A 13,202-nucleotide genomic window follows, 5' to 3' on the forward strand; every position below is an offset into this window, starting at 1 on the left:
ATCACATAGCTATCTCATCTACCTGTCCTCTGAAAAAACAAAAAATTGAAGAAAACAAAGTGAAGTCCCGTAGTGTTAGATACTCAGATCTCTTCAATGAATCTGCTTTCCCTCAATTAAACTCAAAGTATATTGACACACACCTGAGCAATCTTATAAAATCTGACAAATTTATGAACCTCTTGGTTGAAGCAGTTTTACAAATTTGTACAAATAAAGATAAGTTAACTATAAATTCAAATAGTATTAAGGAAATTCTGAATAACACTTTTAGAAAAAAGACACCTAGTTAATTGTTATTATGGATACATTGAATATAGTGCAGTGGAACGCTCAAAGTATTATTAGTAATAGGCTTATTTTTACAAGGTTTTTATATGAAAATCATATCCATATTGCTATAATTTCGGAAACTTGGTTAAAACCACATCAGTATTTTTTAATAAAAGGCTATAACACAATAAGGAATGATTGTGGTAATAAACACAATGGTGTAGCAATTTTTATTCATAATAATATCACATTTTCTAACATAAATACATATTATGATAGTGCTCTACAAAATGTTTGCATTAAAATTAAAATTAATAACAAAGAACTGAGTATTGTGAGTTTTTACAGTCCTTCCAATTCAAATCCTCCATTTAATAAAAACAATTTAAACAGTTTAATTAAGTCCATTCCAGAGCCAATGATATTTGCAGGTGATTTCAATGCTCATCACATGTTGTGGGGATGTGTTGATACATTGCCTCGAGGTAAAGATGTTTTAGAGGTTATAGATGAGAATGGTCTTGTTATTCTGAATAATGGTCAAGCTACCACAATAGGATCTCCATCTTGGCGTCCTAATGCTCTTGACTTGACTTTGGTAACTCCATCTTTGGCTCTTTTATGTGACTGGTCAGTTATTGACAGTCCTCTGGGCAGTAGTTATCATCTCCCTGTAATAATAAAAATGGCAGTAAGTAGTGATAGTATTAGTTTGCAAAACACATTATGTAATAATCTACATTTGCCCACTCACCCTAATTATAAGCAGGTGAATTGGAATATGTATAGTAACTTAGTTGTTTCTTATTTGGATGATGTTAAATTTGACACTTTATCTTCAATAGATGCTTTTAATTCCTTTTGTAATATTTTACTTTCTGCTGCCAAGCAGTCAATCCCTAGCTGTCTGTTTTCCAAAAGTTCTAATAGTAATAATGCTACTAGTTCTTGTTCACAAAAATCTTTTAAATATCCTTGGTCGCCTTGGTGGAATCAGAGGTGTACAGAAGCAGTTTTAAATGCTAAAAATGGTTACATTAATTTTAAAAACAACTCCACTGATGAAAATTATGTGGAGATTAAGAGATTGCGGGCTTTAAAAAAACTTATCTTAAAAAGTGAAAGAAGAAATAGCTGGATAGGCTTGTGCAATTCATTTAATCGTTGTACTCCTTTGTCTTCAATTTGGAAATACATGCGCAAATTTAACAAAACTTACATTCCTGACAGTGTGTTGAATGATAGTTGGATTCCAGATTTTCTACAAAAGTATACTTCTGACTTTGTATCAAATGAGTTAACTAACTATGTAAATGTTGTTAATGATAGTAATAAATATTTGATAGAGCCTTTTTCTTTACAAGAACTAAAATCCGCTTTATTTACTAGAAGAGATACATCTTTCGGTCTTGATACCATTCCATATATTTTACTCAAAAAACTTAATTGCCACAGTCTCAACATCTTTTTAAATAATCTTAATCGCCTATGGAAGGAGAATACTATTCCTGCAGAATGGAAAACAGACTGTTTAATCCCAGTTTTAAAGCCAGACAAAAATAAAATGTTACCTGACTCTTATAGACCTATAGCTCTCACGTCTTGTGTTGGGAAGATATTTGAGCAGCTTCTAAAACAACGTCTCGAGTTCTTTATAGAACAAAATTGTCTTTTGCCTAATAATCAGTTTGGTTTTCGCAAAGGTCGGTCTTCTAGGGAGAGTATAGCGCAGTTACAGCTTGATGCGCATCAATGTTTAGCAAGTAATCAATATCTTTTGTCTGTATTTTTTGACATCTCAGGTGCCTTCAATAGTGTAAATATTGCCGTGCTTTGTGACGAGTTATCAATGTTAGGGATACCAGGTAAAATAATAAATTGGATGCAATCCTTTTTGACTGACAGAAAAGTATATGTAAAATTTAATAAACATTTGTATGGACCACGACTTTCTTCTCTAGGTGTTTGTCAGGGGGGAATATTGTCTCCTTTAATTTTTATTATGTACATAAGACGATTGAACCTTATTTTGGGGCCAAATATAGTAAACCTACAGTATGCAGATGACTTAGTCGTCTATGTATCGGGAGTTGATCTGATTAATTTAGCCGCTACTATTAATAAAGCACTTGTAAATTTATATCAATACTTTTCTTATCTTAATTTAAATGTAAATCCAACCAAATCAAAAGTCTTTGTGATTGGTCGTAAACGCATCATATTACCTCCCATTTTATACAATGGCATTCCACTGCCTATTTCATGTGACATAAAATTTCTAGGTGTAACATTTACTCCAAAACTTTCTTGGAAAAAATATACAGATAGTGTTATAATTAAAGCGAATAAAGCTTATAATGTATTAAAATCTTTGTGTGCAACGTCGTGGGGAGCGGACCCTAAAATATTGTTAATTTTGTATAAATCGCTTATTCGTAGTCATTTTGAATATGGCTTTCATTGTTTCGCCGCAGACAGCAAAATTGTTAATAGTCTGGATAAAATACAAAATAAATGTATGCGTACAATATTGGGTGCACTTAAAACTAGCCCAATAGCTGCTATGCAAATCGAGGCCAACCTTCCTCCTTTGTGTATTAGATTTAGTTATCTTAAAGAAAGATTTATTTTAAAGCTCTATAGCTTGCCGACGAACAATCTTCTTAAGAATCTTATTGCTTATCAATCGTCTTCATTTCCGAGACAGTTGTTTATCTTGCAAGATTTTTCTTCATTTTTTAAATTTCTACAAGATTTAAATATTCATCGGAATAATGATATACTTCCCTGCCATGCAGGTTCTTTTCGATGTAAATATTCTGCAATTAATGTTGTAATAGATCCAAATTTAACTTCAAAAGAGGAGGTTCATGTATTATTGTCAGAATGGTCTAATTGTAAATTTGTTTATACGGATGGCGCAAAAAACAATAATAATGTTTCTTTTGCAATCTACCTTCCTGAAATTAGGAAGGGTATTGGCTTTAAGATTAATAGATATGCCAGTATTTTTACTGCTGAAGCCGTCGCTATTCTTTTTGCTTTAAAGCATATTAAGAAACAAAATCAACTTAATAAGAAGTGGGTAATAGTTAGTGATAGTATGAGTGTGTTAAAAAGTTTGTCAAATAACAAAATGAGTGCTAACATCAATTACATCATTTTTGCTATAAAGGAATTGTGGTTCGAACTATGTTTAATCGATATTAAAGTGGATTTCGTTTGGGTCCCGTCCCATATAGGAGTAGCAGGAAACGAAAGCGCTGATTTTCTAGCTAGAACTATCATTAATATATCCGATCTATCCCTATATCCTGATTGCAAAGATCTAGACATTAACATACCATATACAGATATAATAAGTAATCTAAAACAGCGTATGACTCTTCTTTGGGGAAGATATTGGTACAATTGTACAGAAGTTGAAAATAAGGCTCATTCGTATACTTTGTTAGATAATCCCGTTAATAGCACACCCTGGTTTTGTAAGTTTAAAAATAACGCTCACAGAAAGTTCTATACTACAATAACACGAATGCGTATTGGTCACTATCGATTGAATTTTCATCTTCATCGCAAAAAAATTGTCTCCTCTCCTTTTTGTGACCATTGTAATAAGCAACAAGATCAGTCTCTGGATCACATCTTTTTTGATTGTTCGTCCTTTGGCATACAGCGCCTTGTGCTGATGGATGAGCTACTGGAAATATATGGTGCACCCAATATAATCCCGCTCTCAGTAATAGATCTATTAAAGGACACATCAACTTATATGTCCTTGTATAAATTTGTATGTAGTACTGTAAATACATTGTAATTTGTAGATACATACGTTGTAAATTTGTTTATAATTATGTAAATACGTTATAACTTGTACATATACAACTAGTAATAGCATAGCGCAATTCGCGAACTAAACAGATAATGTAAATAGGTAGGTATTATTCTAAAAAGTTATGCAAATTACACTGGATTTGACTTTAAGAAAAGGGGAAAATTATTAGAGACTATATTACTGGATTTGGACTTACTAAAAGGAAAATATGGAAAATATTCTTTAGAGAATTATACATTAACGGAAATGGTAAAATAACTGATGACTTTAAGACTGGATTGGATTTGATGAAAGAAACTACTATAAATATTCGCTATCGAATATACATAATTGGAAAAGGAAAATGGAAATAATGTAAGATGAAATGAGAAAACTGGATTGGACTTTTTGTAAAACAAAATAGTGAAAATAATAAATACCAAAGAAATGAAAATACTAACGACAAGGCAGTAAGGCCCCTGGCTATAGCCTGTTCGAAAGAACGAATTAATATAAAAAAAAAAAAAACTAATTTGACAATTAATTTTAAATAGGTAATACTAATATTATTACATATTATCTATGAATAGTTTAGATAAATAAATAGTTTTATTTTCCTCATATTCGAAATGAAAAGAAAAGTGTTTAACACGGGTAAAAAAATCTAAAAACCACCAAAAAGTCTAAATACCTCGGGAATTGATTCTTTCGACCCTCCGTTAACAATCTATTCCTCTTTATAATATTAGTTCAGATATCAACGTTTTTCTACTGAATATATTCTATTTTACTTAGATGTATTTTCATTTGAGAAAATTTACAGAAAAATAAGTCTGGTGAAAGAGTAATATATTTTAATGCTTTAATACCTATATTACTAAAAGTCTTAAGCCGTCTTCTATTCAGAGCGCAGGAAATGGCTGGCCTTTATAGGGAAATGAGGGAATGAATTATTCTTGAGTAAAAATTTTGGCTCGGAAACTGGAATTTTAAAATCAGAGATGTATGAATTGAATTTAAATTTTAAATTGTGTAATATTGAAATATTTTTACGTAACAAAGTAATTTGCATGTACAGCTAACTATTATATGTAAAATTGTATGACTTTGAATGTTTTCCTCTCTCAAAACTGCTTAAAGTTTATTTATTTATACCTACTATTAATCATATACAGAAAGAATCTTAATATAACATAGTCCCGCAAAACTGTTTGGACAGTTTGTCTGCAGGATCAAGTCTCTTGTTAATGTCTATAAGAACATTGGTTTAATACAAAAATAATTACCAAATATTGATCAAAATATAATGAAAAATCTAATTTGAAGGCAGTGCTGACAAAATATTTCTTAAGTTTAGTTTTAAATTTTTATTCACATCAAATATTTTTATTTCCATTCCACAGCCATTGCTATAATATTTACCTCCTTTACATACAGATAAGAAATGGAGCGACCACCCCTAGACTAATAAATTTTACTGTTCATAATCATTATGCTGTGACAAAATTTACATGCGCGCGTCCGTCTCAAGTCTGAGGCATACTTTTTCGAATGTGTTATAGTTTTTGACGTTCAAGTAGTTATTTTTTTTCCCCACCTCGATGAAAATCTGTCTTTTAGTCCCTGGTACGAGGGACAAAATTGGCCGATTCTCTCCCGGCAACACGACCTTTTCATTCAGGTGGGAAAAAGAATCGTATACGCGCCTCGTGAGATAAGTAGGACATTGCCATCCGCGATTGTCACTTTTCTGCGGGTGAGAATGACCTACTTTTCTCCCTAGGTGCTTAATATACGCGTAATATACTATTAAATCCTATTTTGGATGAAAATATTTGAATTTGAATTTTGGGTATTTCTTAATACTCTACCGTCTACATGCCCTGTTATATCACGGGGAGTGTTTGAAGTATTGTTTGAGGTGATGCTTGCAGCCGACTTTTACCATCCAACCACATGCCAAATTGCGAAAGTTAATCCGTTTCCTCGTTAATGTTTCACAACCGCACATATCGAAACAAACTTCTCACAGTCATTTTGTGGATTTACCTGCCGGCTACAGCACCGCTAACGGATAAAACTTAAGGATATTTTAACTTTTATTGTTTAGTTCTAATATTAAGGGTTCCGTACTTCAAAAGGATAAAAATGGAATCCTTATAGGAGTACTTTGTTGACCATCCGTCTGTCTTTCTGTCAAGACCCTTTATCTCGGGAACGCGTGGTGGTATCAAGTTGAAATTCAAATATACTCAGATCTGTAGACTCTTGAAACTGTGAAAAAATCAAACCTTAATTTATTTACGATATTTGTCCGTTTTTTTTTGTAATCACTTATTGAACAATGAAATCTACTATACATCTAAAAACGATACTTTCTCAAATCTAAGCATAACAAGCGTCAAATCTTTTTAAATAAAATTATAACAAAATAAATTTATTCAATAAGAGGGTTGTTCAAACCCTCAACCTCTGGTATTGGACATCATGAGCGGCCGGTGTATTTTTTCCATTAGTTCCCCAAAAATTAAAAAGTAATAATAATAATAAGCCACAAAGCGATCCTACAAGACCAAAGATGGGCACGATACACTGCAAACGACAGAGGAATCACAGGACCGTCTTCGGCCTTTAAGGAAGGTGTAGAGCCTTTTTTTGAAAGTGACCATGTCGTATTGTCACGGAAACACCATACACGGAAGCACATGCCCCAGCTTGGTTTAACATAAAGAAAATTCCTTGAAAACTGCGAGGAACTAGAGGAACGTCACACATCCAGATGGTGGAGATGAAATTCTAATTAGTGGCGTGTCGTGCAAAGGTGGAATTCGGCGGCAGGGATCAGGTCAAACAGCACTTCAGAACACTCCCCGTGATAAATGCGGTAGAAGACACACAATGAAGTGATGTCTCTACGCAACATCAGGTAATCGTGCACTGGATCCCCAACAATTCGAGCAGCTCTGCGTTGCACGTTTATCGTTCCGAGTGTTAACATTCTGAATATAATAAAACTGTAATTGCTTATATCCATTCACAGTGATACATTAAAATAAATATCCTAATATAAAAATACTGGACATAAAGGTTCAGCGGAGCTCGAACACACCTTTACCAGTGGGAGGCTCCTTTGCACAGGAAGCCCGCTAGATTATGGATACCACAACGGTGCCTAATTCTGCCGTGAAGTAGTAATGTGTAAACATTAACTGTGTTTCGGTCTGAAGGGCGCGGTAGCTAGTGAAATGACTGGGCAAATCAGACTTAACATCTTAGGTCTCAAGGGGACGAGCGCAATTGTAGTGCCACTCAGAATTTTTGGCCAAACCAAATTCTATTAAGAAACGCCTTAAGTATTGCAGAAGACATAATTTCTATCTTCACCTTAATATAATACTAATGACTACTCTCTACACCTGTAAACTGTTCTCATTACTTCAGACATTTAATTAAGGACCCTGCTTCCAAACGAAACTCAATTGATTGGAAAAATTTATTGAAATCTCAATAGTTTATCTTAATGAAATATTCTGTAATGAATGTTCAGAAATTCTTCAATTTTAGATTTGGGACGATGAACAATGATTTGTGTTTGAATAGCAGTTAATCTCTGTGACTAAAAGATATATTCAAGGGCATAAAATTAATTACTCTTTACTCTAAATATGTAGTTAAAAAAATATTTTGTATGTTCAATAGTCTCTATTAATTTTTGTTATAATCTTAATATATATAAATTACGTGACACATTGTTTGTCCGCGATGGACTCCTAAACTAATGAACGGATTTTAATGGGGATTACTTCATGGAGTGCAGTTTGGTCCAACTTGAGAGATAGGATTGTTGTTATTTCGATTTAGGACCCATAATTATTTTTATTTTCAATATTTGTTTTGTATGGACTTATATTGTATGAGAGAATTTAGTGACGCACGGTTTCACAGCGGAACTGTCAAACAGTTCCTCTACTAGTAACGGGACGATAGGTTTCCACGAAATGATTAGAGCCGTTCCTATAAACTGGTACAATGTTTGCACGTATCCATACTTCAGGAAAAACACCATATAAGATACATTTATTAAAAATCAGGTAAAAAAAAAATAATTGAATTAGGCGTTACTTTGCGGAAATCCATTATTATACAAATGATTTAAGTTTTCTTTACTGTTAATTCTGCCAATATTCGTCTCTACACGAGGCATCCTCAGGACGTGTTGTCTCGCCAAAATCTGGCACGAGACTGATCGCACTTAAAACAATTCGACACGTGTTTCGCCTCCACACGAGGCATCCTCGGGACGTGTTGTCTCGCCAAAGTCTCGTGAGACTGTCTGTCTCGAATTGTTTTAAAGACAAATATTGGCGGAATTAACACTAAAAAAACTTAAATAATTAGTATAAAAATCAGGTGTAAAGGTTTGTAAATGGCATAAGCCGTTCTATCAAGGAAATTTGCAGGCAGCGCATCAGACCAAGTACCTTTTGATGAGTCCAGAGATTTTAATGCTGCTAGAACCTTATTTTCGGTGAGGTGTAAATTATCAAATTTATATCATTCTCCGTTCTCGTTGATTTATTAAATCTAGGCTTACGTGATACACGAACTAATCAAAATAGGCAATTTGACAGTAAGAAAAATGGTACATAATTTATTTGATGATAATGATAACAATTTGCATTAATAATTATATAAAAAAGTTACATATTTTATTTTATTTTAATTTATTTGGGAAGCTTACAGCAACATTTACAAATCGCTCAAGTAAACATAATTCTAAATGCTAATTACAAGCTTCCACATATGGAAAGAAATTTGCTTAGTCTAACTATAACTATAGATTTAGAATAGAAATACTTATACATACATAGATATAAGGAAACACTTATGATACATTTTTTGATTTCTTAAAATCATTTGCGAACGCACTTTTTATGCTTTTTATACTACCACTAAAAAGACCATATTTTAACAAATAACTGAAAATACATATAAATTGTTTTGTATTAGAACGAGAGAAACGTAAATGGTTTTGATTGGCTAGAGTTACTATGACGTAATACGTCTGTCATTGTTAGCCGTAGGTTGGTGGCTTTAATGAGTGGTGGTTTTGAGGTAAAGATATAACTCGAATAAATATTAAAAACAAAAAATTTAATTGTTTGAAAATAGCGACTGTTACAATTTAAATTTAAGATATAAGTAAGCTTCAGAAAATAATTCATTTGTAGGTAACGTATACGTTTATAGCAATCCTACTCAGCCGAATAATATTCAAAATTTAAAATGAATGAATGAATGAAATTTCTTTATTGCAGAAAACATATATTATACGGTTCCAATTTGTATGCCCAATATAACAGTTATGATTTATTCATCACTTGACGATCCATATCAAAAAAAAGTTCTCTACACCCCTAAAGAAATGTTCTCTTCAAAAACATTTGCTCCCTAAGTTTCTTGTAACTTCTTCTCAGCTGAGTGGCAAATAGCAAATTCAGCACTAAACCGGAACATTCAGAGTCAATCACATTAATCCAATTGAATAATGAATGAAAAATCATTTATTCAATTAGGTCAAAATGTCACTATGAATGTCAAAGATTTTACCACCATTTCGGAAAAGTTGAGAAGAAGTGGCAAAAAAGTCATTTATCATTTAATCTATATTAACGATTTCTTCATTTTACATTACATTTTATACAATTTATTTCAATCCCATTCTTCAATTTAAAATTAATTTGACATTTTAATATTACTAACAATGGTTTCTTAGCAGCTATGTAAAGCTATATAATCCTTTTTTTTATTAACTACTAACTTAATTACTGTCCGAGATGTATATTTAATCATATTTAACATAATCACAGGACTAAATCTACATTTCAATTTCATTTTTTTCAATTTATTTATTCAAAAATTATTAAATTTCAAAATAAAATAATAAACACCATATTTTTCCTTAAAAACTATTTTACCCCGTGCCTGAACTAGCTAAGTCATCCTGTCTTTCAGGCAATTACATCACAGACACAGAATTTAACTTTATTATAACTTGGCTTAGATCAAAAATAACTTCAAATCAATTAATTGCACGTATATATGTAGTGAGAATATTTCACTTATAATAATCCAGTTAATGTTTAACCTTTCCCTAATCGCTTATTTCCTGGACCTCGATCCAACTTCTAAAATTACTAGCTGACTCACTCGGTTATTATTTAAAGCACAGTTAGGAATAGTTTTAGTATTGGAATGATGAAATTTATTAGTTTGCCAAACTTATACCTGAAATCTTGAAATATTTGAGCAAAGAGAACGTATTGCAGACTGTCTTTTGATAGAAAAGTTAAATATTCATGTTATTTATGAATAGTCAAAGGGAATCAGAATATTGTATATGAGTCTGGAAATTGATAAATAATTTAGTAAAATATGGAAAAGGTGTACAAAAGAATTGATTATTTGTTAAATAATGCAGAGACATATTGTCGATATAATTGTAATAATATTAAAAAAGCGAGCAAATTTTTCCAAGAGGCAACCAAACTTTTTGTGGTGCTTTTTTTCATTGCAAGAGAGTGTTGGAGGAAATGACGAACTATATTGTATTATTAGAGTTTAAAAAAATTAAAGAGCTTTAAATAGTATATTTCATTACGAGTGCGGAAAGCCTTGCAAAGAGTTCCGACAAAATATGTCTACCTGAGTCGAGGCGCAGCCGAAGGTGAGGGTTGACAGATTTTGTTGGCAATACGCCACTTTTTGAGCAACTGTATTTAAAAAAATACAATACTTACTGGTAGTGTTTCTTGTGCCGTTTCTTCTCTCTCAGCGCATATTCCATATTGTTCCGGTAGCAGTGATAGAGATTTAGTAAAGTGAAATCATGATTTGTATTATTTTTAATGATGAATAATTTACTAGTTGTCCACTTTCTGTCGTCTTTCAAAACATATTTTGAATTTAATTGACACATCAGATATCTCCGGAACCATAAAGCCAGAGTTGAAATTCAGTAGAAATATTCTTTCCGTGGAGGAGAGTTCAGCAAAGAAGGGAATTTATGAAATTTATTGGAGACTCGGGTCAGTTAGTTAATTATAAATCATTATTCAATAGGAAAGTCAAATTTTAATTTATTTTCAAAAAATTTTTTTTTTGTTTTGTATGTTATATTAAAATTTAATTACACACTTAGAAGTAGTAGGTTGGTCACTTTTAAATTTAAAGGATAGTAAAAAGTTATAAAAGTTTACGTGACAATTTTAGATTAGATGTTAGCGAAGCTACGAACAAAAACCTCTCGCCTCTGAAGCAAAGCCTGCGTCATCAACGCGAGTAGGGAATATGTTCTACTTACTCAGGCATCGCTCCAATTTCATTGGTTAAAGATGGAATCTCTCATAATCTTATAATAACAACGACAAGAATAAGAACAGTCAATTTAATTGAACAAAGTGATGATATAAACATTAAACCCTGATCGTTGTCTCTTCATAAAATATTCTCCACTGGATAAATTTTCCGTTCACTTAATTAAACCGATGAACGTAGCCCAGGTATTATCGGTGTCGGGATCGTTAGATGAGTGGGTTCTGTTTAGATACGAGATGGCATTGCTCCTCAACTTGAGACAAATTGCTGAACACGTAGAGCAATGTTACGATAGATATGGTAACATGGATCGGTGTAATGCTCCCATTGGAATTCTTAAAAATATTGGGATTGCATGCAACTATTCCCTGTACCCTTAACTGTTTCTGTACCTTGACTTATAGGCCCACGATGGCACTGATAAGTGCCGTACATCCGAAATATCGAAAAAACGTAATAGAGATAAAATAAAGAAATAATGCATCGGGACTCGGGCAAAACTATATTGATACTAGCCAGTCCCACCCGCTTCACTGGTCGAATTTTGAAAAAGAAGGAACATTGGAATTCGAAAAGTAGTTCATAAACCATCTAGGATAAATTTCGCATCGAATGGTGGTAGTTTCATGTCGATACGATCAGTGGTTTAGGCTTGAAAGAGCCTCATACGAAGACCCTTTTCATAATATATAAATTTAGTATTTGTGTTTATAACACAGCGTTTTTTTCGAATTTCGTTTCTTTTTCTCAGAATATGAGAATGTTCCTGACATTTCTCAGCAAGAGTGTATGAGCGGCGGTGATCACTTACCGTCACGTAACTTGTACGCACTTTTGTCTTCTGCTCAATAAAAATAATATGAGTGAATTCAGTCGTGCATACTCTTCGTTTATAACACATTTTATTGTCATCCCACTAAAACACACAAAAAACAACTGTAAAAGCCTTACTTGCAATGAAACAAATTGCAAGTTTTATTGCTCAATAACTCAACAAAAATAACGTATCCAGAAGTTTATAGCTCCATGTAAATTAGCATAATCAACCGAATTTTAGCGAAGTCGTTAAAGATAAAATAGGGCCTAAACAAACTTGCATTAATATTCAATCGACAGCGAAATTTTAATGTCCGGAATTATTACGTTAGTTAAGCAACACAGAGTTATGAAAGAAGTTTGATTTCATGGAGTTGGTAATTTGTTTAAATTTGATAATTTACTCAGCTTTACTTCATAATTATTTGCGCAGCATTTAATATTCGGATATAAATTTAACTAAGTCGCTATGTTGTTCATTTAATAATCGATCATTCTGATAACTGAAATCAAATAATAATTTCAAAAAGTAGTCTTGGTAGGAATAATAATGCTCATTGCTTATAGTGACGCAATATGACGTCCTTATGTAAAACACATTTTTTTTATATTAATATAGAACTTCAATTAATTTTATATATCACTAGGAGCAATAGACAACTAGGTACTACCTAGGAACTACAAAAGAAAACTAGGTACTACAAAGTAGAAAAGGAATCAAACACCAAAAGTGAACTAAAATGATGGAAAATGATTATACACTGCACGTAACTCTTATTTGTTTTCTAAGATACAAGAAGCCTTATTTTCTCCTTACCACATGAATTTTCTGCCAGTAAAATAAGTATCAAAATCGGTCAAGTTGTTTCGGAAATTAACAGAAAGATATTCTGATAACCAGATAAAAATTTATTTGCTGGTT

General features: G+C 32.3%; 1 protein-coding gene across 1 annotated transcript in view; it reads left to right on the forward strand.

Moving 5' to 3' along the window:
* The window catches only part of LOC126972303 (26S proteasome regulatory subunit 10B), a 362,431-nt gene that overhangs the window by 195,463 nt on the left and 153,766 nt on the right, over nt 1-13,202 (forward strand). The window lies entirely within an intron of this gene.

The sequence above is a fragment of the Leptidea sinapis genome, chromosome 26, assembly GCF_905404315.1.
Source record: "Leptidea sinapis chromosome 26, ilLepSina1.1, whole genome shotgun sequence".
NCBI lineage: Eukaryota > Metazoa > Arthropoda > Insecta > Lepidoptera > Pieridae > Leptidea > Leptidea sinapis.